We start from the raw sequence: 23,180 nt of genomic DNA, 5'->3' as shown, positions 1-23,180 counted from the left end.
TCTGCTGACTCCAGTGTACTATTCAAATATTACCATTTTTCAGTTGAGCCTGTACTTAAAAGGTTTGGAAGCACTGCATTAAAACAAGTGTTCTGACTCTGAACACATGAGAACATGAGTCCAGGTTTACTAGATCTCTTACTTGTTTCTAGAGAAGCTGGAAACCCAGTTTTCGGTGCTGTGCTGAGAAGGAGCATGGTTCATGTCCTGTGTGGTATGCCTATAGAGGATAAAGCAAACTATCATGGGGACCTCCCTGGAAGTCCAGTGGTTATGACTTCATCTGCCAGTGCAGGGAGTGTGGGTTTGATCCCTGGTTAGAGAGCTAAGATCTCACATGCCTCATGGCCAAAAAATCAAAATATAAAAAATCAGCAACACTTTCCAGGTGGTGCTAGTGGTAAAGAACCTGCCTGTCAATACATAAAAGACATAGATTTGATTCTTGGGTCTGGAAGATCCCCTGAAGGAGGAACTGGCAACCCACTCCAGTATTCTTGCCTGGAAAATCTATGGACAGAGAGCTCCTGGTGGGCTACAGGCCAGGGGGTCGCAAAAGAGTCGGCATAGTCATACACACATACACAAAGTGAGAGAAAGTGTTTGCAAATCATATGTCTGATAAAGGATTAGTACACAGAAGACATAAAGGACATCTACAGCTCCTGCAGCCAACAGCAAGAACAACAAACAAGCCGATTTTAAAATGGGAAAAGGACTTGAATAGACATCTTCCCAAAGATAGCAACCGAACAACAATAACAAACAGAAACGGCCAATAAGCCCATGAAAAGATGCTCAACATCACTCGTCATTACTGAAACAAATTAACATCATATATATAAGATACCACTTCACACCCATTAGGATAGTTAGTATTAAAACAAACGAGTAGAAAATAATGGGTGTTGGCAAAAATGTAGAGAAATTGAAACCCTGTGCGTTGCTGGTGGAAATGCAATATGGTAAAACTATATGGTGGTTCCTCAAAAAATTCAACATAGAATTATCATGATTCATTAATTCCAAATTTTAGAGATATGTCCCCAAGAATTGAAAGTAAGCATTAGAACAAATATTTGTACACTTAGTTCTTAGCAACATTGTTCACAATAGCCTCTCTCTCTCTTTATATATATATATTTATATATATATACAGGATGGAGATAGATAATGGTGATGGATGCACAGTTAATGTGAATGTACTTGCTGCCACTAAACTGTGTATCTTAAAATGGTAAATTTTATGTTATGTATCATCATTGTCTGGTCCCTAAGTTGTGTCTAACTCTTTGTGACCCCATGGACTGTAGTTCCTCTATTAGTTCCTCTATTTTACCACAATTTTTTAAAAAGCAAATCATTCATTATTGCAATCTTTATTTCTGGTTTACATAGGCGTTTTGGTCAGGCTCCTTTTTGTCTTTACCCTAGTTTTTCTTAAACCAATTGTTCTATTCTGTATGTATATATACACACATAAGAAGGTGTGTGTGTGATGGAGAACGTGTTACAATGGATCGCTCAAAGATTGAAATGGGAAAGGCAAGTTAATATTGATATTCATATCTGCAATCTAAAAAAACTTGTCTTTAGAGAATCTTGTTGCTCCAAAGATGTTTTGTTCTAGCTCTAGATGTTATATATATATGCATATTTATATATATAAAATTATACTGAACATTTTTTCTAAAGTTTGTTGGCCAGTTGTATTTGTTCTTTTTTAAACCTTTGTTTTTATTGAGTTATAATCGACAGATAACATTGTATTAGTTTCAGGGTTACAGTATGATGATATATATTGAATGCATATGTTGTGCATATAATGCATATATTATGAAATGACCACAACAATAAGTATAGTTAATACCCATCACCATACACTGTTACAATTTTTAAAAAATCTTGTGATGAGGACTTTTGTGATCTACTGTCTTAGCAACTTTCAAATATGCAATACAGTCACCATACAACAATATAGTCACCATGCAGCACTTTATCCCCATGACTTATTTATTATGTAATTGGAAATTTATGCCTTTTGACACTCTTCACCCCTTTTGCCCACTGCTACCCATGCCCCTGGCAACCACTAATCACCTGTTGTTTGCATCTATGAGCTTGGTTTTTTTATTTGTTTGATTGGTTTGGCTTGGTCTACATGTAAGTGATATCAAATGGAATTTCCCTTTGATAGCTTATTTTACTTAGCATAATACACTCAAGGTCCATTTATGTTGTCACAAATGGCAGAATTTCCTTCCTTTAATAGCTGAATTATATTCTATTGTCTCTGTGTGTGTATACATTTTATCCCACATTTTCTTTATCCATTTATCCATTGATGGAAACTTAGATTATTATCTTATCTTGCCTATTTTAAATAATGCTGTAGTGAACACGGGGGTACATATATCTTTTTGACTTAATATTTTCACTTTGTTTTCTTCAGATAAAGACCCAGAACTGAAATTGCTGGATTATACGGTGGTTATGTTTTAAATTTTTTGAGGAAACTTCATACCGTTCATACCGTTTTCTGTAGTGGCTGCACCAATTTACTTTCCTACCAATAGTGTATAAGGGTTTCTTTTTCTCTACATCCTCTCCAACAGTTTTGACTTCTTATCTTTTTTGATAAGAGCCAGTCTAACAAGTGTAAGGTGATATATCTCACTGTGGTTTTGATTTGCATTTTCCTGCTGATTACTGGTATTGAGCATTTTTTTCAGGTACCTGTTGACTATCTGTGTCTGCTTTGGAACAATGTCTATTCAGATTGTCTGTCCATTTTTTTTAATGGGTTGTTTCTTTGCTATTGAATTGTATGCTTTATATATTTTGACTACTAACTCATTATCAGATATATACTTTGCATATATTTTCTCCCATTCAGTAGTCTTTTCATTTTGTTGATAGTTTTCTTTGCTGTTCAGAAGCTTCTTAGTTTGATATAATCCCACTTATTTAGTTTTGCTTTTGTTGCCTTGCTTTTGAGTCAGATTTTTAAAAAATTTATCACTAACGTTGATGTCAAGGATCTTATTGCTTTTATTTTAGATGTTTTAAAATATTGGTGTCATGTGGCAATTCTCCTGGTATGGACGTTGTCTATCAGAATTTTAATCAGATTTTCAGAATATGAGAAGAAAAAAGCCATGATGTCCACCTCTCTTTTCCAATCATATTGCCATCACCCTGCTTAAGTCCCATATAAACTCATATCTAAACTATTATGTTAGCTTCCTGTTTATACTTTTAACTCATTTTGTTCAGTGTATACCATATTGATTTTCTAAAATAGGACGTTTTCTCAGTAGGTGACTTTACTTCCTATTTCACAAAGACTATATCAAGCATGAATGCTCTTAGTTCCTGCCCTCCATCTCCCCACCTTCTACAAACACAACTGCATGGGCTATAACCTTGCCTCTTTTCTCTGTTACAAACCTTGATTCTAATCCAGCCACTTGTACTCTGGATCTCATTCTCTCCCCTCTCCTCTGGGACCTGGATCCATCTGCTGCCTCTTTTCTGTCCTGTACCTTTAACCTTTTCCTCTCCTTTAGCTCTTTACTTTTAACCTATAACCAGACTCAACTCTACCTCACCGTAAAAAAACAAAGTGTGTTTCTCAAGCTGCCGCCCTGCATTTCTCCTTCTCCTCACCCACAAGCTTCATGAGAGCCTGTGCTCTACTTGCTTTGTTCACTCCTTTCCCCAATGTATCTCTATGAAACTGCTCTATAAACATTACCTGTGGTTGCTTAGGTACTGAATCCAGTAGGCAGCTTTCATTATTCTTTTTTTTATCTTATCTGACCTAACAGAAGCAGAAGATATTAAGAAGAGGTGGCAAGAATACGTGGAAGAACTGTACATAAAAGATCTTCACGACCCAGATAATCATGATGATGTGATCACCAATCTAGAGCCAGACATCCTGGAATGTGAAGTCAAGCGGGCCTTAGAAAGCATCACTACAAACAAAGCTAGTGGAGGTGATGGAATTCCAGTTGAGCTGTTTCAAATCCTGAAAGATGATGCTGTGAAAGTGCTGCACTCAATATGCTAGCAAATTTGGAAAACTCAGCAGTGGCCACAGGACTGGAAAAGGTCAATTTTCATTCCAATCCCAAAGAAAGGCAATGCCAAAGAATGCTCAAACTACCACACAATTGCACTCATCTCACATGCTAGTAAAGTAATGCTCCAAATTCTCCAAGCCAGGCTTCAGCAATACGTGAACTGTGAACTCCCTGATGGTCAAGCAGGTTTTAGAAAAGGCAGAGGAACCAGAGATCAAATTGCCAACATCTGCTGGATCATGGAAAAAGCAAGAGAGTTCCAGAAAAACATCTATTTCTGCTTTATTGACTATGCCAAAGCCTTTGACTGTGTGGATCACAAGAAACTGTGGAAAATTCTGAGAGAGATGGGAATACCAGACCTGACCTGCCTCTTGAGAAATCTGTATGCAGGTCAGGAAGCAACAGTTAGAACTGGACATGGAACGACAGACTGGTTCCAAATAGGAAAAGGAGTACGTCAAGGCTGTATATTGTCACCCTGCTTATTTCACTTATATGCAGAGTACATCATGAGAAATGCTGGACTGGAAGAAACACAAGCTGGAATCAAGATTGCCGGGAGAAATCTCAATCACCTCAGATATGCAGATGACACCACCCTTATGGCAGAAAGTGAAGAGGAGCTAAAAAGCCTCTTGATGAAAGTGAAAGAGGAGAGTGAAAAAGTTGGCTTAAAGCTCAACATTCAGGAAATGAAGATCATGGCATCCGGTCCCATCACCTCATGGGAAATAGATGAGGAAACAGTGGAAACAGCATCAGACTTTATTTTTTTGGGCTCCAAAATCACTTTCAGCAGATGGTGACTGCAGCCATGAAATTAAAAGATGCTTACTCCTTGGAAGAAAAGTTATGAGCAACCTAGATAGTATATTCAAAAGCAGAGATATTACTTTGCCGACTAAGGTCCGTCCAGTCAAGGCTATGGTTTTTCCTGTGGTCATGTATGGATGTGAGAGTTGGACTGTGAAGAAGGCTGAGTGCCGAAAAATTGATGCTTTTGAGCTGTGGTGTTGGAGAAGAGTCTTGAGAGTCCCTTGGACTGCAAGGAGATCCAACCAGTCCATTCTGAAGGAGATCAACCCTGGGATTTCTTTGGAAGGAACGATGCTAAAGCTGAAGCTCCAGTCCTTTGGCCACCTCATGCGAAGAGTTGACTCATTGGAAAAGACTCTGATGCTGGGAGGGATTAGGGGCGGGAGGAGAAGGGGACGACCGAGGATGAGATGGCTGGATGGCATCACGAACTCGAAGGATGTGAGTCTGAATGAACTCTCGGGAGATGGTGATGGACAGGGAGGCCTGGTGTGCTGCAATTCATGGGGTCACAAAGAGTTGGACACGACTGAGCAACTGAACTATTACTACTACTATCTGTCTTCAGCTTTGTCTTCAGTTTGGGCTAAAATCTTTCTTTGTGTAATCATTCTTGTAACTCTGTATTCATTCCTTCTGACTCTTCCTCTGCCTACACTCAGCTACTGCTGTATCCCACTGATCAGTTCTTTGTGGTCCCTTCTCCGCCGCTGGTCTTCAGGCTGATGCCATCACCATAAGCTGAAAACTCCAAAATTGTCTTTTTCTCCGGTTTTTTCCTGTTTGCTGAATTCAGTTGCATATAACCCAGCACTGAACATGTCTACTTGGATATGCAGCATATTTTATTATGAGTGAGTGAAGTCACTCAGTCATGTCGACTCTTTGCGACCCTGTGGACTGTAACCTACCAGGCTTCTCTGTCCATGGGATTCTTCAGGCAAGAATACTGGAGTGGGTTACCATTTCTTTCTCCAGGGGATCTTCCCAACCCAGGGTTCGAACCCGGGTGTCGCTTGTTAGAGGCAGACGCTTTAATCTCTGAGCCACCAGGGAAGCCCATATTTTATTATAATACCCTATTTTCCATATCTTGGTAAATAGCACTGCCATCCATCAATTGTCCATATCAGAAACATGGAGAAGATTCTGTTCTTGCTGTTTCTAAATACCTAATCCAATTAGGCATGATGTCTTGTGCGTTTTACTAAAGTATGTCTATAAGCTTAGTTTTCTTATTCACCTTATTTAACTAATAGTTCTTTAGCTACTCACTAAAGTAAGATGACACCATATTGACAGTCAAATAAAAATATTATTTCTTGTTATTAAACTGTCATAGTGAGTTCCAAATCTCCTGTAAAAAACATCTAGAAATTTAGGCCAAAATTGTAGTTTATAAAAAATTAAAATATAACAATATGATCACACCCTTCACACAATAACGCTTGTTATTTTAGATAGTAGCTATCACCAAAAAAAGAAAATAAGTGTTGGCAAAGATGAAGAGAAACTGGAAACATTGTACAATATTGGTGGATACATGAAATACAACTATGGAAAACTTTATGGCAGTTCCTTAAAAAAAATTAGAGAATTACGTTCAGTTCAGTTCAGTCACTCAGTCACGTCCGACTCTTTGCAACCCCATGAATCACAGCATACCAGGCCTCCCTGTCCATCACCATCTCCCGGAGTTCACTCAGACTCACGTCCATCGAGTCCGTGATGCCATCCAGCCATCTCATCCTCGGTCGTCCCCTTCTCCTCCCGCCCCTAATCCCTCCCAGCATCAGAGTCTTTTCCAATGAGTCAACTCTTCGCATGAAGTGGCCAAAGTATTGGAGCTTCAGCTTTAGCATCATTCCTTCCAAGGAAATCCCAGGGCTGATCTTCAGAATGGACTGGTTGGATCTCCTTGCAGTCCAAGGGACTCTCAAGAGTCTCCTCCAACACCACAGCTCAAAAGCATCAATTCTTCGGCTCTCAGCTTTCTTCACAATCCAACTCTCACATCCATACATGACCACAGGAAAAACCATAGCCTTGACTGGACGGACCTTAGTTGGCAAAGTAATGACCCAGCAATTCCACTTCTAAGTACATATACAAAAGAACTGAAAGCAGGGACTAGAACAAATATTTGTAGACCCATGTTGATGGAGTATTATTCACAATAGCCAAAAAGTGGAAACAACCTAATGTCTATTGATAGAGGAACAGATGGAATATCACTCAGACTTAAAAGTGAGTGAAATTCTGACATACAGTACAGTGTTGAAGACATTATGATAAGTGAGATAAGCCAGACACAAAAGGACAAATTATATGATTCCACTTATATGAGGTATGTGGAATAGTCCAATTCAGACAGAGAGTAGAATGGTGCTTGTGGGCTGGAAAGCTATTTTTTAATGGGTATAGAGTTTCAATTTAAGATAATGAAAAAGCTTTGAAGATGTATAATGGTAATGGTTGCACAATAATATGAATGTACTTAATGCTGCTGAACCATACACTTAAAAACAGTTAAATGGTTAAATATTGTTGTACATATTCTACTACTGTTGTATTCAGCTCAGGCTGCTATAACAAAAATACCACAGGATGATTGATTTAGACAAAAGATATTTATTTCTCACAGTTCTGGAAACTAAGATGTTTAAGATTAAGGTGGCAGCAAATTCGGTATCTGCTGAAGTCCTACTTTCAGGCCTGTAGATGGTGGCATTCTTGCTGTATGGCCACATGGCTGAAACATCATCTCTTTCTCTTTTTATAAAAGACCCTAATCCCATTCACAAGGGCTCTAGCCTCATGACCTGATTACCTTCCCAAAGCCCCATCTCCAAATACTACCACAGTAGGAATTTAGGTTTCAACATACATGAATTTTATGAATTTGAGGGAACACAAACATTCAGTCCCATAGAAGCCATTTAAAATTAGAATATATTTTTCAGATTGTTTAAAACCATCCTTCTTGATACATCTTTCTTTAGATTTCCAGAAGTATAGACTTTTTCCTTAACAATACAGGGTGTGAGAACTAACTGAAGAGAGTGATCTCCTGCCAGAAGGGTATAAGGGAATGGTTCTGAGAGACAATCAGAGATGTCAAAGTGTTCTCTGAAACTCCTGGGTGCAAAGAAAATAGAAAACTGGTGGCTCTAGCGGTAAAGAACCCACCTGCCAGTGCAGAAGATGTAAGAGACACAGGTTTGATCCCTGGCTCGAGAAGATCCCCTCGAGGAGGCACGGCCACCCACTCCCTTGCCTGGAGAATCCCAAGGACAGATGAGCCTGGTGGGCTACCATCCATCGGGTCGCAAAGAGTCCGACAGGACTGAAGCGACTTAGCGCGTGCATGCACAGCTGTGAAGGACATCCTGCTGCTGGCTCTGTCCCCTCGGTGACTGCAAAGATGCCTGCCTCACTCCTCTACTTGCATCCCTCCAGAGTGTGTGTTTCCCAGCTTGAACAAGACCCTTGCTACTTCTGTTAAAGTAAACAACGCACTCCAAGACAAAATAGAACTATACTTAGCGAAAAAAGAAAAAGTTTAAAAATACACGGATTTTTGCAGTCATTATGAAGCAATCTAAAAGCTGAATAAAAGAGAAAAGCAACTCAAAATTAAAACAAAGACCTTGGGAGCTCTAACGTGAAAATATGTGTATCATTGTTAAGTGCCAAAGTAAATACAGCATGCAAACCCCAAACTGCTTATCTGTGTGGTTTCCATAGTGTCAATATATATGCAAAGTTGGTCTGGCTGCACTGAGAGCCTTTAAAGGTCATGGAAGTAAAAACAAAAGTCAGACTCTCTCTGAGAACATTTGGCAAGCAAGTGTCAAGTTTCCTCCACACTTTCTCAGTTCTAGAGAAATGAGCGAGAGGTGGAAGTAATGTTCTCTCCTTCCTCCCCTGCCCCCTTCCACTCTCCTCCAGTTTCAATCCCCCATGAATTACAGGAAATGAAATTCAAATTTACAGTGAAAGAGTACCCAAGGAAAGAGATGACCTGTTCCTTTTAATAAATATTTTCATATTTAATTACATCATAGTTAAAATGAGAAGTGCTTTAAAAACTGACCTGCTTTGGGGGAAAAAATAAGATATTCTTCAAAAGGCTCTCTCCTTGTCAAGTCAAAATAGCTTCAGGTAAGTGAATAACAGGAATACCTGCTATAGCAAAGTAGCATCAGGATGACAGGAATGAATAGCACATCACCCAGTTTTTACTGGTTGTGCTACAGTTTTTGAGCATAGATTAGGAGGCTCCTGAAATATTAAGCGGATGTGGTGACAAATTATATCAGTTATAAAAGCTACACTCAGTGGGATGGTTTTGCCTTATTATTTTAGAAGTTTAACAGCAGATATATACTGGGATGGTTTTTGGTTTTGTTTGTTCTTTTAGTGGAAAGGAATGGAAATTTAGTAGTGAGTTAATTCTACAAGCATTTATTGAATGATTACTATATGCTGGGCACTCTGCTGGGCACAGTTGTGAGTTGTTTGAAACTCACATCTGTTGAGTAACTCCCCTAAGGTCTCACTACTAATTGACAACAGAACAAGTCCATGCATTGAATTCCTATTCTGTTACTTCCCAATTACTTTTGTTAAAAGGGCAAGGTTCTGCATTGTATTTCCCTGTATCTTCTTACTCCTTCACATCTGATTCTCAGCCCCTGTGCCCTAGAACAGTGCCCATCTCATCAGTCCTCTCCTGTGGAACAAAACAGTCAATAGGTCTTAATGCGTGTGCGCTCAGTCACTTCAGTCGTGTCCGACTCTTTGTAACCCTATGGTCTGTAGCCTGCCAGGCTCCACTGTCCATGGGATTCTCAAGGCAAGAATACTGGAGTGGGTTGCCACTTCCTTCTCCAGGGGATCTTCCCAACCCAGGAATCAAACCCATTTCTCCTGCGTCTCCTGCACTGTGGGTGGATTCTTGACCCACAGAGCCATGTGGGAAGCCCATAGGCCTTAATGCTGCTGCTGCTGCTAAGTCGCTTCAGTCGTGTCCGACTCTGTGCGACCCCATAGACGGCCCCTCACCAGGCTCCCCCATCCCTGGGATTCTCCAGGCAAGAACACTGGAGTGGGTTGCCATTTCCTTCTCCAATGCATGAAAGTGAAAAGTGAAAGTGAAGTTGCTCAGTCATGTCTGACTCTTAGCAACCCCATGGACTGGAGCCCACCAGGTTCCTCCGTCCATGGGATTTTCCAGGCAAGAGTACTGGAGTGGGGTGCCATTGCCTTCTCAGCTGACTCCAATTCCATGTACGTGTTACTGCTGCTACAGGGACCACTACTGCTACAGTTAATAGTGCTGCTTCTATTACTGTGTTCTCTGTGTGTGCTCAGTTGCTCAATCATGTCCAACTCTTTGCAGCTCCACGGACTGTAGCCTGCTAGGCTCCTCTGTCTGTGGAATTTTCCAGTCAAGAATACTGGAACAAGTTGCCATTCCCTACTCTAGGGGATCTTCCTGACCCAGGGATTGAACCCACATCTCCTGTACCTCCTGCTTTGACAAGCGGGTTCTTTACTTCTGAGCCACCTTTGTTACTATGCTATTAACAATAGCAATGATAATTTATAATCTTCATTGACTCCTTACTATGTAACTGCAACTCTGCTAAGAGCGTTGTAAGCCTTCTTTCATTTAACACTTTCAATGGTGGTTGAATGTATATGCTCTTGAACAGGCTGTGTTAGTTAGATCCAACCCCCTGTTCATTAGCTGTGTGACCAAGGGCTAGTTATTTAATGTTCCTGATTCTTAATTTCCTTATCTATGAAACAGAAATAATAAAAGTATCTATCTAGGAGAGTTGTTGAGAAAATTAAGTAATATAATTTAGAGAAGTAGCTATGAGACAGTAAGTTCTGTTCCAAGATGGCAGAGTAGAAGGACATGCATTCATCTTCTCCTGCAAGAATATGTGATATGTATTGACTACAAATCATTATTATTAATACAAATGTAATTTCACCTATCTGTAAAATTCCTGCCATGTTCATACAGCCAGTTATGAGTCCTTTTTACTTTGGTCTCCCATATTTTTATTCCAGTTCCCTGCCTGGAACTGAAACCTGTTTTGCAACCAGTCCAGTTGGCTGGATCTCTGACAGCCTGGTCTCTATTCCTAGAAACTGGATCTTGTCTCCTATGTCATCAGCTTCTGGATGGGATGCTACACATCACTCCCTGCCAGGGGAGCGACTTGATTTTTAATATTCCCATTGCTATCGTATTCCAGGCAAATTAGGCCCCATTAACTTTGTCTTTGACTGAGCTCCAGTTCAACATGCTCCTTCATAAATGCCAATTTGAAGTGCTGAACGGTTTTCCAGCCTTGCTCAATCCTGCTTCTTTCCCTTCTTCTATGAGCTGACTTTGAAATCATAGTATACCTGGAGGCCAAACTCATCTAAGATATAGTTATAGCTATAAAGGACCCAAAGATGAAAATACATAGTCCTGCCCTAAATGAGCTTGTGCTGTGCTTAGTCACTCAGTCATGTCTGACTCTTTGGGACCCCATGGATTGTAGCCTGCCACGCTTCTCTGTCCATGGGGATTATCCAGGCGAAAATACTGGAGTGTGTTGCCATGCCCACCTCCAGGGGATCTTCCCAACCCAGGGATTGAACCCATGTCTCCTGCCTTGCAGGCAGATTCTTTACTGTCTAAGGCACCAGGGAAGTCCATGAATACTGGACTGAGTAGCCTATCCCTTCTCCAGGGGATCTTCTTGACCCAGAAATTGTACTGGAGTCTCCTACATTGCGGGTAGATTCTTTACCAGCTGAGCTACTAGGGAAAAATGAACTTACAATCTTTATAAAATAGAAAAAACACAAGACATAGCTTATATATCCCCTTGGATTCCATTGATCATGCCTGCCCTGTGTTCTAGACCTTCAGTTATTTCTCAAAACTTCTATAGTATATCTACTTTGTACCTCACATGGTTCTGCTGTCTGGAGTCAACTTATTGCATAACTAAGAATCCTGACCCTCCACTTTAGTTATCTATCACCTTGTAGCCAGGTAACCAGCCACATGCTCAGAGTCACTGGCTGCTTCTTCCATTTTTTGTGCTCTGATGAATTACCTCACCATACGCTTAAAAGATGGAGAAGGCAATGGCACCCCACTCCAGTACTCTTGCCTGGAAAATCCCATGGACAGAGAAGCCTGGCAGGCTGCAGTCCATGGGGCCGCTAAGAGTTGGACACGACTGAGCGACTTCACTTTCACTTTTCACTTTCATGCATTGGAGAAGGAAATGGCAACCCACTCCAGTGTTCTTGCCTGGAGAATCCTAGGGATGGGGGAGTCTGGTGGGCTTCTGTCTATGGGGTCACACAGTCGGACACGACTGAAGTGACTTAGCAGCAGCAAGCAGCAGGCTTAAAAGAAAATATGGGATAAGTAGAGATTTTCTTTCTGATCATATTTTTCTAGACAAACCTCTCTCACCACAACTTCATCCTCCCCTAACACATACAGCACCTTAATATGACGAAAATTGTTTTGCCTTCAGGGTTAGCATTTAATCTAGAATTTCCCTTCCACTAACTCGGAAAGAAAAACAAAATTTTAAAATGTTGATAAATCCTTTCATTCCACAGTTAGAGATAAGGAGCTTACACACAAATACCTGAATCAGTTTTAGCTATAAATGAGGATATCACACTCTTTTTTGTTTTGATGGAGGAGGATAGTTGGAGAGCAGAAAGACAACGTGGGTCTTCAGAAGGGGACAGAGCAGCCTGGAGGCAGGCAAGATGACTTTATCCAATTGTACAATTTATTCACAGTTCTGCAGTGTTCATCTTCATCTGATAACAAGCAAAGAAAAGCTGGGCATAGCAGTCCTGTGGGACCAGACACAGACAAATTATAATGGAAACTGTGATCAGATAATAAGCTTAAGCAAAGATCTAATCCATGATGGAATATTTATAAAAAGCCGAAAGAATTCCATATGGAATATCAACTGTATTAAACAAGGCAATTATAATCTGATGCTGGATAGTATGGAACTGAATGAATATTATAGTTCAGATTTTGTTACAGCAAATGTTGTTTCAAAAAAATCCTTTATAAAAAAAATCCTTTATAGAAGAAAATCTAAACCTGCTCTTGGAATGATAGGCCATTTAGTTAACCTTATATTTGTTACACTTTATTAGCATGGATAGTTATTACATGGATAGTGATAGAGCTGTTATTTGAATTCAAATTCAACATTTCTAACTACTAACCTGAACTATACCGAGCACCTTCTGTTAAGAATCACTATACTACAATGATCTATTTTGCTGAAAAATAAATATTATCACACCTCTACCTTTCAAAATTTTCAGGTAAAAAATTTAGCATAGCATTCCAAGCTCTTTATAATCCACTTTGAACCTCAATATTGACCCCAGTTATTTCATTTTAGTGTCCCATCACATTTGCTTACATTCAGTAGACATGCATTGAGCTAGTCCTGTATTAGGTAAAAATAATATAACGACCCTCCAGAGTAATGACAGAATAACTAGGAAGAAATTGCCACAGAAGAGGTTACATATGAGTTGAACCTTAAGTATGGGTAGTATTCCAGCGGGAGAATGAGGTAAGGACTCTTAAGGCAGACACAATATGGGTACCCTAGACATGCTTGGCACTTCCCTATTACATTGCCTTTTAAAACAAAAATGGAACCTTGGTACTTGCACAGCATGAGGTTGTAGAAAGAAACTAGACTGGAGAACAAGAGAGTAGAACTAACGATATTGGACTAGCCACTTCAAGGCTTTGCTTTCTGTCTTTTCATCTATAGATTAAGAGGGTTTACCTAATACCTATTAAAGCCTGCTTCAAGCTGTAATAAACATCATTCTGTGGTTGAGGAACAAGATCTATTCCATTATCTTATGTACAAATGCATGGAGGAAAAACTATTACAAGAGTCATGGTTAACAACTTGGGCTCTGCTGCTCACTTTTTTATGATCAAGAACAAGATTCTTGACTACTTGATGCTTTGATTTCCTTAGCTGGTCATGTAAGGTTGTTGGAAGGGTTGAGTCATAATGTAATACTTTATATTAATGAATATAAAATACATTGCCTGGCATATATCAAGAGTTCAGTGTTAACTATTCGATATAATTATACGTGCATTCATGTCTGTTTGTATGTACACACACATATATATATAATACCTGCACTTATATGGGTAGAAATTTCACATAGTATTCAAAATATGTGGACTTTGAAAATGTAATGAAACAATAAAAATCTGATTTGTATTCTTAAGTAAAAGCAATTATTTCTTTTTTCAAATGACTGTGGACTTTTAGTATAACTTTTACTTTAGTTTTAAAAAGTGAAGAAATTGCATCATTCAATCTGTTCTTTCACTTTCTTATAACTTGGAGAAGTTTATTTTATTTATAATAATTTACTTTCTAGATGGAAATACGTGTCCAACTATTTATATAACTCTGTGTACAAATGACTGATACATATTCATTCAACAGGATAAATATAAATAATAGCTGTCATGTGTAAAATTCCTGTGTGCCAGGCAATTTTAAGAGTTTTACTCAAATTGTCTCACGTATCCTCATGACAGTTCTAAGAAGGAGAAATCATTTTTCCTATTTTACAAATGAAGAAAACAAAATGGAGAGAATTAAAGACACTGCCCAGATTATATGACTAGTAAATGCAGAGCCAATTCCATCCTAAGCCTTGCCTTTCCAGCCATGCTTCTCTTCCTTCCTTGCTTTGTGAGAGCTTGAAACTGTCTTGAGATCAACTCTTGATCATTAGTTACCAAATATGGCTAGTGATTAAATCTTCTAGGGACCCAAATGTCCATAAACAAAATGTGGTATATCCATACAATGAAATACTGTTTGGCCATAAAAAGGAAGGAAGTACTAATACGTGCAACAATTTGATTGGACCTTGAAAACATTATGTTAAGGGAAAGAAACCAGTCATACAAGATCACAAATTGTATGATTCCATTTGTATGAAAGTCCAGAACAGGGAAATGTATAGAGTCAGAAATGGTGTGGATGGCAGGATGGTTGGAGAATAGCTAGAGAGTTTGCTTAGAAATGGTAAAAGTGGTCTAAGGTTGACAGTGATGATGGTCACATCTATCTGTGAATATGCTAAAAACCACTGAAATGCATTCTTTAAGTAGGTGAATTCTATGTTAGGTAAATTATATCTCAATGAAACTGCTTTTAGAAAAGGTCCTCTGGGGAACTTTTAAAACACTTCTCAGGTTCTGCCTCACCCTACCTCCAGAATCCCCACCTCTAAGATTCCAGTTTGATAAATTTAGATTGGTTCTCTGTTTTTGTAATGTCGTCACTAAGTCATGTCTGACTCTTTGTGACCACATGGACTGAAGCCCGCCAGGCTACTTTGTCCATGGGATTTTCCAGGCAGGAATATTGGAGTGGATTGGCATTTCCTTCTCCAGGTTCCGGTCAACTCTGTGTCTCCTGCACACATCTCCTGCATTGCAGGCAGATTCTTAACCACTGAGCCTTTTACGTTTTAATGATAGGCTAGTTAAATGACCAGAAAACACATTTAAGGAATGCACACTAAACTGAAAGGGATGAAATACAAGACCTTCTAAACAAGTTTAACCATATTTCATGATTACATATATGTAACTGCTTGCATTTCTTGGGGGATTTCTATTCAAATTGGACCTCTGAAAAGACTACATCTTATTATTCTAAAGTTACAAATGCATTTCAGTTTCTTGAGAATGTGTTAGGCTTTTGCTGACTAAGCAGCATTACCTCTTAGTAGAGGTCCAATGCTATAATTTGACCCCTCTGGCAAATTAAATACAATTATGCAAATTACCAGGATTTGGGCATAATCTAATTAGTACGATACATATGCACCAGATAATAATTTCCCTGGCTGAAAGCTAGATTGTCTTATTTCATGTTTGAAATATGTTTTAGAAAAACATTCTACTATGTAAGTAAGATTTCATTATCTTATATATACTATTTGCTCAGCTCCGTAATGGACATGTTTAGAAAAATAAAGCCAAAATTGGAATCTTCAAGTGATGATGTATTTTGTCAGAAATTCATAATTACCAAACAGGATATTCCATGAAACTAGAAAGAAAATTCAAGTGGAAATGATTGCTTTTCACTAATAAAGTATAACTGTAACACTGCTATAACTTTTCTCTTTATATAACTACAATCAGTGTCAAGTATGATTTAATGGAGATAATTCTGTTCATTTAAACGTAAAAGTTTAGGAGTTTAAAACTGACCTGAATTAAATTCATACCAATAAATTCCAGTCACACACTTTCTGAATGGTATTTATAATCATGAGATTGAGTGCACTCTTTTTTAAATATGTGAACCCTATTAGCATTAATCAGTATTACATGTATGCACTGAGCAGAAATCAGGAAAGATTTTTTTAGAGCTCCTTACTGAGGAAACTAAAGAAATTATCCCTCTTATGTAGAGAAAAAAGAAGCTTTCTTTTTCTTTCTTCCTACAAAAGTGAATTTCATATGTAAGAGAAGTACTGACTAATAGCATTGGATATTGGCCTTTTATATAAAGGAAATTAATGTCCGGGTGTACCAAGGCCTCCAATGTGCTATTGTCATTTCCAAGTGTGTGAACACAGCCTTCACTCATTTATTCTTAAGCTTTTCCAGGAGACTGCCAACAAGCACAGCCAGCTCTCAAGCTGTATTGCGCAAAGATTTGCAGCCCACAAAGATTGGGAGTTTTTTTCAAAGGTAACGTCAAGGTCATAAAAGCCCCTAAACAGCTGTTAGGGAGTAACAACGCTTAAGAAAACAGTGGCCTGTGTTAGCTCTTTGTTCTGTTAGCAGAGAAATGCTCAGTTTGGTGGATAAAGAGGAGAAAAAAGTCCTGTTAATTCTATCTTTCTTAATCTACTTATAAACTCGTAGTGACAAGTATATTCCTGAGAAATAAAGCTGCACAAGTAGTGTTTGTGTTGTGAGTATATGTGAAGGCATAATGAATAAGCATGTTTCTAAGTGATGTTACCAGCTATTTTCATTATGCCAGGAGCTTCCCCGCCATGGACCACAGAACCTTGTGATGGGGAGGGAGGCACAGAGTCAGGGCAAAGCCGCAGAAGTGGGGTGGGCAATAATCCAGATGGACCTGTAGATTTTCTTAATTGAGTATTATTAAAAATGCAAGAACTGAAATGTGACAGGAGAGGGCCCTCAAACATTTTACTCTAGAAACAAAAGTAAATCATCTCATAATTTGGATCTGCTTCAAAAATAATATGGGTGGAACAAGTAGGTGTGTTACAGATGAAACAAGATTGGTCATGAGTTGACCATTGTTGAAGCCACATGATGAATACATAGAGATTTAGTCTAGCCTTCTTTTTAACTTGGTGGCTTTTGAAATTTTCCCTTATGATAAGCTTAAATATTATTATATTCAAAAAGGCTAGGAACCACTATGTTATGTTAAATTGTCAAGTGAGCTTAAAAAATATTTCACTAGATACTCAAGCAGTCAAGCTGTTGAAAACAAACATTAAAATGGTTTTCTAAAGACTATATAAAAGATATTGTTAATCACTTGTTTACTATAGGGATGCCCAGATCTACTGTTTGTAAACTTAACCTAATCTTTATCTCTCAGCAAAAGTTAAATGGGGAAAACACAGCATGTATACTCCTATAATGAGTTATAGGATATATCAATTGAGAGAAATCTAAAAATTTTTTAAATGCATTTTTCACTGTTTGTTGTAAAGCCCTTTTTTCCTCTCTTCCTCTCTCTCTCTTTTTCTCTCTGTTTCACTCCGATGCAGCTATATTTACCCAAAATTTGAAGATAATGACCTATTTCAAAATTTAAGTGGCAACGCAAATTAGAACGCGTCCTTTTGGTCTGTACAATCCGTCTTCAGCAACTGTTCTACTTTTCTTTAGCCTTGGCAAGCTATTCAGAACAACATTTCCTTCTTTTCATTCTGATGCTGGGTGATTGTTTGGTGCTGATACGACATTGGCTTTTCCCATAATTTAGCTAAAAGTGTTTTACACTAGGGAGTTTCAGTGTGTTTAGATTGTAAAGCTTTTTCTGAACACTTTTCTAGCAGAACTCTATGTTCTAATAGCTCCAGCAAACTTGTTTTAACTACTTTTTCCCCTGGATTTTTGTTAAAAGTTAATTCCAATTTAACGGTTTACTGTCACTTTGCCCTGAAGATAAATTAAAAACTGCAAAGAGATGGTAGTTTCCTGTTTTATGCATTGTTGTTCCTGTGTACAATGTTGGCCCATTTTATTTAGGTATATGCTGTTCCATGAGGGTAAGCAACTTCCTGATTAGTCCTTAGGAGCAACTCCTGGAAAACTAATGTAATCCTACATGTCAGCCACATGTGTTATGCTGGATTGGGTCAAGGCTTATGTGATCCTGTGTATACATGTGCCTTTAATTATATTAGAGAATTATCACTTATCATAGTGTGGGTTAATATTATTATATTACAGCAGCTTCCCAAATTCTTATTTCTTCCCTGATATGCATGATGAGCTGGCAAATAGGTTTTAAGATGTAGTTCTAGAAGAACTAGGCAGCCAATAGTAGGAGGTGTTGGCTGAGACACAGATAGTTATTTCAGAAGATTATGTTTGCTTTAGTAATACATTGCTATGATGCTGTACTCTCAGGATATGATTTTCTGCCTTCTACAGAAGATTTTAGAAATAACTGCATTTCCAGTAAAAATATTAGACAAATGCTGTGTTCCTGTAGTATAATGGTCCTTAAACTTTCCTATTCACATGGAGCCTAATAGAATTTTTTTAACTTTTTATTTTGTATTGGAGTATAGATGATTTAACAATGTTGTGATAGTTTCAGGTGTACAACAAAGTGATTCAATTATATTTATATATGCATGTATCTATTTTTCAGATTCTTTTCCCATTTAGGCAGCCCAAAAGAATTTTGCAAAAGTATGTTTCCCTCTTGCACGTTGTTACAGCTGAAAATTTTTATCGTAAGTGCAAATAGTTACAGAAGATATAATTTCTCTCAGGGAAATATTTTACTTAAAAATTAAAATGTTGTATTCTTTTTTAATAGAAATTAATGTAATCTAAATACCATAGCAATTTAATATCCCTAGCATCCATTTAAAAAGTAAATATTTATGCTTTCAAGTATTTACATCATTTTTTCCCTTAAACTTCTGTTTCCATTCCAGCTCATCCATAAGATGTTATTCCAGTATATGTTTATGCTTAAATATCTTTTATTAATATTTTGACAAAAATATTTATATAAATTGAACTTTAAAATTTTAAAAATTTCCCATGAACATGAGGTCCAAACATCTCTAAGTCACCAATATAATTACTATTAGTATACAGTTGATTTTTAAAAGTTACATGATTTGACTTAACGTAAGTATAATTTTATTAGAAATGCATCTCAATGAGATAAGTGTGAGGTGAATTAGGCTTTAAAACCTTTTTAAAATTGTGCTTACTGTTGCTTTTGTTTGGGGGATTTTGTTTTGTTTTATAATTAGTTTGTGTATCTATTGATGAATGGTTATTGCTTTTTGCTGGAGTGAGATAGGTTCAGCATCAATAAACTTTCTAGATTTTATTTTTAGAGACATGTTTCCTAAGAAGCCTGAGGCATATACCTAAGTAGATAGCTCTGCAAAGAGGGCTTTTTGTTTTTTTAATTGAAAATTTATTTAACCTCTTTTCATTGCTTCTGAGTCATATGCCCTAAACTGCTCTGTATTTGTTGGAAAATAATTTGGAAATTTATCAGGGAAAAACTTAATGAAGATTCATACTTGACCATTATTTCCCATTATTTCTTCTAGGACCTCTTAAGTGAGAAACTGAGATCTCAAAAAGTTCACCAAGACCTCCAGGATCCATCCTCTTCCTCATCCTGAGTACAGCTCCTGTTACTGCTGCTTCTCTGACCAGCTAGTCAGGAGGTGGTCAGCAGACAACATACCCAAAGACTGGCTCCTCTAGTTGGAGAAATGACCTTACTTCTAGGTGACAGTGGAAGCCCATTAAAGTCTTATCTTCATCTGTAAATTGTGAATACTATTCATATCTACTTGATTCAAGGTTCAGTTGAAATGACACATGTGAAACGTCTTCCCAAGAACCATCTTAGCAAATGTATAAAATACTGCATAAATATTAGTTGTTCCATATGGAGGATATTTGAACCTCATCAGTCCCAACCCTCGGGTCTCTTTATCAAGTAAGCTGAGTCTGCTGACAGAGCATGAATATTAAGCAACATACAAAAATGCAGCCCACCCATTTGGACCTACTGCTGCATCTTGTTCTCTAACCACTGGGTTTCCTAGCAAAGATCTCGCTGATCCACTGAGACCCTTCTTTAATGGGCATTTGGACACTGACAGGTACTTACTTCTCTCAGCAGTCTCTCCTTAGATAGCCTTTAATGATTTCCCTCATATTCTGCACATTATATAGTGTTAGGCAAGAGGCACTCCTATCTTCTTCCTTCTTACAGGCTGGGCTGATCCCAGACAGCTGCTCAGTGAAAGGCTGATGGGACCAATATGTACCCTATCAGATATACAATGAAGAAGAGAATTTAAGTAAATAAACCTGTTTGGTAAATACAGAAGACAAGACTTCCCTGGTGGTACAGTGGATAGGAATCACTTGCCAGTGCAGGGGACTCAGGTTTGATCCCTGGGTCGGGAAGATCCCCTGGAGAAGGAAATGGCAACCTGCTCCAGCAGTCTTGCCTGGGAAATCCCATGGACAGAGGACCCTGGGGCACTACAGTCCATGGGGTTGCAAAAGAGTTAGACATGACATAGTGACTAAACAACAAAAACAGCTCCAAATTAACTGGTACAGTGCTAAGAATTTTATAGATGCTCAATTAATATTTGTTGATAAGACCACTAAACATCCTTGCTTTCCTCAAATCTTTGCACATTTGAGTTTGTCTGGGTTCTGAAGTTCATCTCAAAATATTTTCTCTGAATACAAGGAAGCACATTGTGAGGTCTTTTGAAACTGAGAACTTGTCAACTTTTTCTTTTTCTTACATCCATAGACTTCCTAGAACAACTTCTTCAAAAATCTATAGATAGCTTCTTTTATTTAAAAATTTTATTGTGACAAAATATACATCACATTAAATTTACCATTTTAACCATTTTAAGTGCACTATTCAGTGGCATTAATTACATTTGCAATGTTGTGTCACTTTTTTTGTCATCTGAATAGAATTCCTAATGTGTTTATGACAGAGACGGATGAAGTGTTAGCTAAGAAACAATTGTAGTGAGCTTAAAGAACATTTCATAATCACAAAATACTTATCAGAGGACACAAATATATACAACATATGAATTGAGTAGGTCCTGGGTCCCATCCCATGGAGTTAGGAAAGCCCCGTAACTGTTGTGCAACGTGCAGCATCAGATCTTCGTTGGAATAGGATTGTCTTATGTCAGGCCAACAAAAACTTGGCATTGATGCATAATTAATGAACTGGGAAATGGATTAATGAGATTTCTCTCTAATGAATGTTTCCCCAATATCTGGCATGAAAGCAAAGCTGCATTAATTAGTACAGTGGGTGTTTGTGTGTGTGTGTATGTGATTGTTTGTGGATGTTGTGTGTCTGTGGTTATAGTCTGACATATTTCATTTGCAGTGTTTTTCCTTCCTGACTCTTATTCTCCTTCCTCATTTGCGCACCCTCATCACTCCTTTTGTTTATCTCAGGACTGCCATTATGTTTTTGTATGTGGATAGGGGGAAGGAGTGACAGATTGAACAATTCCGTTTTTAGATGGATGTCAGCATACATGAATTCATCAATATTTCATAATCTAGGTGATGAAAGCCCCTCCTTTTCTTAGAGCAAAGAGGACATTATGCTCTGTGTGTGCAGCTTAACTACCATTAATGTTAATTAAATCATGCAGGCAAAGCCCCTTTCTTGAGTTGATAACATGCTGTAGTGTACATCACTGTCAATTGTAAGTCAACTCTTAATCATCTTGGGTAGCAGGAGAGATAAATCCTCCTGCTGAGCAAAAGCACCTCATGCAGGGATTATTGGCCAACATTAGGATCTGAACTTAAAATTGTAATTCTTTCTTTTCCTTTGAATTTCTACTATTGTTAGTTAAGTCAAAAATTCCCCCAGGAAATGAACAAATACAAGTGTGTGTGTATTTATAAGCAGTGTGTGCGGTGCAGGGAGAAAGCAGAGATAAAAGCACATTGACGGCTAAGAGGAAGAATATTTTTTTATTTATGTTTTAGGGCTCCAGCCAGTATTTAATTCATTTTTCAAAATCTTGTATTTGAATAACATGTCTTTGCAGATATAAAAGATCTTCCATGTGTTCTGATAGTATAATGAAATAGCTACTGCTGAAAAATTTACTCCTTACATTGGTAAATATTTCTTCACGCCAACAGATATTCATGAAATGTCTTATGTGCCAGGTTGTGACTTGCTACAGAGATAATTAAGACTAAGTTTTGCTTTCAAGGATCTCCCTGATTAGTGGGAGAGATTGACACATAAACAGATACTTAAAACATGTGAGCAAGCAGTTCAGTTCACTAGAGCTTAAATTCAAGCTAGAGAATGATGAAAGGCACGGCTAGAAAGCTAGGCAAAGGCCGAATAGAAAGCCTTGAATTCCACATTGTGCTAGTCAGGACAAGAACTGATGTCACTACAATGGTTTGAAATGCTGGAAGTGGTGTTCTCACTCTCAGATCAGTTTAGTGAAAGCCATGGCTCTATCCAGGGCACTGAGGCTTCCTTAAGTATCTGCCCCATCTGTGAACAGACTGGAGGAGAGTTAGGCCTGGGCCCACCTTGGGGTGACGCACTTCACTTCTCCCCATGGTGATTACATGCCCCAGTTTATGCCTGAATTCCTAGGACAGCAATTAATAGTGTCCTCTTGCACTCTCAATAGTGTCTTAATTTGGGGCAATACATTGTATAATCACCCTGTCTTCCACCTCCATAGGCCAGAATTCAATCACATCGTCACACCTAACCTCAAGGGAGGCTGGTAAATCTATGTCAACAAGGGAAAAAGGTAATGAATTTTGGTGAACGCAAAATGATGCAGATGTAAAAAGCACTAAAGAGAAAGAAAAACACCAATACAATA

At 38.2% G+C, this 23,180-nt stretch overlaps 1 long non-coding RNA gene across 1 annotated transcript; it reads left to right on the top strand.

The window, feature by feature from the left end:
• Window positions 1-15,054: 15,054 nt before the first annotated feature.
• LOC120856784 lies at window positions 15,055-21,188 on the top strand. Its single transcript, XR_005719481.1, has 2 exons — window positions 15,055-16,740; window positions 19,851-21,188. It is a non-coding gene; the product is annotated as an uncharacterized LOC120856784 (long non-coding RNA).
• Window positions 21,189-23,180: the final 1,992 nt, after the last annotated feature.

This window comes from Oryx dammah, unplaced genomic scaffold, assembly GCF_014754425.2.
Source record: "Oryx dammah isolate SB20612 unplaced genomic scaffold, SCBI_Odam_1.1 HiC_scaffold_28, whole genome shotgun sequence".
NCBI classification, from domain to species: Eukaryota; Metazoa; Chordata; class Mammalia; order Artiodactyla; family Bovidae; genus Oryx; species Oryx dammah.
Note: the sequence above shows the minus strand (reverse complement) of the source record. Positions and strands in the feature narration are given on the sequence as shown.